The following is a 4318-nucleotide window of genomic DNA, read 5'->3' as shown; positions in this document are numbered from 1 at the left end:
TATATCAGACGCGTATCGGGGGGTCACCCCCCCCCATGTTAGAAAATGTTGTCATGGGGATATATACTCATCACGAATTTTGTTGATGAAATATTATTCATAGCAATGATGAAAATGCATGAAAAATAAAAAAGGGAACTCCCAGTGAGTGGCAATATATCTGAAAAATATTCTCAAATGTTTAAGTCGTATTGAAACTTTTCTTCCAATTTTCCGCTCTCTGTCTCTTTTACTCTTATGCCTTTTCTGATGGCTGGCGGCCAATAGAATGTTTTGAAACCCAGTGGCCGAATAATACCACATCCTCCGACGAATTTCAAGCTGAAATGAAAATGTAGTAAAGATAGTGTTTGAAAATCTGAAAATGATCGACAGAAAATTGCATTGGTGAATTAAATGATTGCTGAGAATATTTTTACCGTACGGTACATCGGTACTTGCAAGTTGCTCACAGTAAAAACAAAGTGTCAATGAAGCACCAATATTAGGTATCATATACCTGCAACAGAAATTACCCTTGCGGTGTGAATGCTGCACCGTAATGTAGGGTACAGATTCCTAATCATTTGGGGTACGAAGTGCCCATCACTTGGGGTACGAAGTACCTACTACTTTGGGTACGACGTGTCCGCTTCTTGGGGTACGAAATGAAAAACGTCATTATCGACGCATAATCTACGCGTTCGCAACTTCTTAAATACTTCTTAAATAATTTTCAAGATTTGAAATAGCCATGTCTAAATGCATTGTAAAATTGAGCCATTAGGTATTTCAGATTAAGGGGGGATATCCAAGATGTCTACACGACGAGGGGCAAACAATAGTACCAAATACATGGGATGAAACTTTATTTTCATAATAACTTGGAACATAATTATTTTTCACAATAAGTGTATTCAGATATTATTTATATTTTTCAAAAACTATTAAATTGAATAATACAATTGATATTTTATTCAGTAACTGGCGTCACAACTTGAAATACTTAATATTAGAAATCTTAGCGCATATATAACTGGATGGAACCAGGCAATGGCAGAGTTATTGGCAAAAGAAAAGAGACAGACTATGAGTCTATGAGTTATCGGGATAAGTTATCTCTCCCTCGCAGCGATCTGATTGGCTGTTTACCGCTCCCCTCTAAATGAAGGTTAAATAGTTTACATGTATGTTTATTTTTAGGTAATGTAAGGCCATGTGTCAATTTAAAAATACACAAGAATCACTACTGCGAACTTGTGACCCGAAAGATTTTGATGCCCTAAAAACAAATTTTTTGTCCAAACATTTCCTATACGTCATGATTTCGAGATATTCCAACCTAAACGCGAATTGATTATTTTTCTCTGAGACACGGTACATTAACTATTTGAGTTTTACTTTTACACTGAAAAACTAGCAAATATTCATCACCTTTAACTTTGCAAGTCTGAGCATGAATTCGAATTCAACAAGCTCAAAGACCTTTTGAAATCAAACCCTTTATCAAACTAATAAAATAATTTTATTAGCTTCCTTCGCTTTCTTTGCTAATATTTTAGCATGACACTGCAATGATTAATATACCGATATTTAAAATGAAAAGTATAGATTTATTATAAATTAGATTCTAAAAGAGTTTTTTTTTCAAGTTCTCCCATTTACACGCAATCACATAAAACTTTAAAATATAATCTTAAATTTTTCAATGTAGTGAGACTTCTAGCAATAGACATGTGTACGCACTTCTGCAGCAGACGCCAGTGGGGTAAAGTAGAGAGACTTTTCATGACACTTTGTCTACAATAATAAATTTTTTCGGGATTTTTGAAATGGATGACATATTTTATCAAGCTTTTATTGAAAAAGTGTATCGATTGTAATATAAAGGAGGACATCTCACAGGATAAACTCTGTCATAGTAATTAATTCGCCTCACAAAAAGACAAATCCACCCTTGAATTTCCTGTTAAATCAACCTCTTGAGCTTATAGCGGTTTAATTGGAAAAATCTGGGGACTCGAACCCAATGTAGTTTACTGATTATATAATGTAATCGTTAGGCCAATCATGACGTATGCCTAATTGATCTAGGTACCAAGAACAGTTTGCTTAGCATTATATATTATACATATAATAAATAATTTTAGATGTTAATGGTTTCGTCTACTGGTCTTAATCAATATAATTGAAATATTAATTAATCTTATGATTGTGAAAAAATGCTCTCTAGCAATAATAAATTTATATATAATATCACAGACAAAACTAGGGGTTCACTCATGTTGCGGCTCAAATGAAAGTTGGTGTGATTTCGAACTTGAGCTCCAATAGTGCTTTTCATTTAAGAGCGGAAACTTAGACGCCGCCATGACACTTAGCGGGCATTTAAAAATTGCGATCATATTTTTGGTAAAATGTATACTATCGTACCTAATTTTAATGTGAAAGTGAATGAAAATGATGTGCCAGGTGCTGAATTATTGCATAAAAAGGTGGACAAAAATACCAGTTGTCAGTTAAAAATGTATTTAAAATGCAGAAAACAATTTACCAAAGGGAAAAAGCAGCTAGTAATTTTTAAATCATATTATATAGTACTTTTTAAATCAAAGTCACCGCTATACGGGGAAGGTATGAATTATTTGTGACGTGCGAGAAATATGTCATTAAATTCATTTTTTGACTAGGAATTTGACCAATTTTGAGGGGAAAAAATACATCCAATCACTTAAAATATTACGAACGCCGTATCACACGATAATTTACAAAAAGCTCAATCAAGAATTTTTAGAAACGTTTATTATTATATAATATTATATAATAATTTATTTTAAAGCGTGAATTTGCAATGTGAAAAATTTTAAAATGCAGGTTTGGAAGACTTGAAAGAATGAATAAATCACAGGGTTTGAATTTGAACATGTTTGATAAAAAAACGTGTTGAGTTGAACAGATGTAAATAATGTCATGAATTTTTTTTAATAAACTGCAGTTGGAGTATAAATAATCGAAAAATACTTCCTTTCTAAAGACGATTTTAATTTCATGCTCGAAATTAATGAATTTACATGCAGATTTTAATTTTTTAAATTGAACTGTTTCAATGAGAAAATGTTAGTTTTTAAAGAACATTAAACGTCTGATTAAACCTTCATAAACTATTTGTAATAGAAATAATTTAAAATTAGTAGATTCATAATTAAACGCTTTAATTCATTTGTAAATACTATTCAAATGTCATTTTAGTTTATAATATTTAATTTTTAACTCACTCTCTTCATAATTTTCTAATGAAAGAAAGTAATTCAAAATCAAACAACTCGAAACTGAATTGTTTAAAATGAAGTCTTGAATCGTTGAAATTTCACAAAATTAAATTTGCGAGTCAGCACTGTATTGCATTGAATGTTCAGTAATAAAAAACCATTCATAAATCAACCATTTTTATCATGAGAATATTGAATGTATTTTTATTGATACATTTATCTAGTAAATTGAATATTACACGCATAACATTAGTTTTAGGGTAAAGTGGTGCATTGAAAGAGGAGTTTTTTACTATGTCTTTTAAATAAACCCTCGGGAATGTCACCCTTTCGAAATATTAAATAGGGTTTTGGACATCTAATAAAATAATAAGTACATTCCAAGTAGGACTTGCACCGACTGTCGCTTTTGCACTTTCTAAAACAGCACCTCTTGTGTATACCAAAGTTTTTTCTTTTCAATGGATTTTCTCCTGGTATATTAGACATTTCTTTTTTAGGAAATTTTTTAACTTCCAATTGTTCGAAATAGTTTTTTTTCGTCAATGTTTACTATTCCCACATACGTTTCAGTGAAAAATTGACCGCAACTCACATGGAAGTGCTGTATATATTTCGCGCTTGCGCAATGTCGTTTCCTTCAATGAAAAGGTCTATAGATACCTGTAGAAACCTAAATGGGTTCGTTTAGAGCTCACTTGAAAAGAACAGCATCAACAGCATCAAGGCCCAGTGATCCCAGATTTGAAACGACGTTCACTTCAATACTATAACAGGTCTTGTTCATGTGAAATATAGTAGGAGACGATGTACATGACTGGGTTGCGCGCGCAACCCATTTCTCCTCTTCTAAATTTGAAAACTCGAAGGTGCACGATTGCCGGTCGGAACACTTCGGCGGTCCTATTTATATCTTTATCTGCTAACTGCTTTGAAATAAAATCAAGAGATTGGGATTTTAATTTTTGCAGGTTTCGATGCTGGCGATTCTAATGATTTGAATACTTCGCGCGCCTCTTTATATGCGTATATTTTGAGTTTACGTTATTTCAAGTATAAAATATAAATGA

Source organism: Belonocnema kinseyi, chromosome 9, assembly GCF_010883055.1.
Source record: "Belonocnema kinseyi isolate 2016_QV_RU_SX_M_011 chromosome 9, B_treatae_v1, whole genome shotgun sequence".
NCBI lineage: Eukaryota > Metazoa > Arthropoda > Insecta > Hymenoptera > Cynipidae > Belonocnema > Belonocnema kinseyi.
This window is presented reverse-complemented; position numbering follows the sequence as displayed.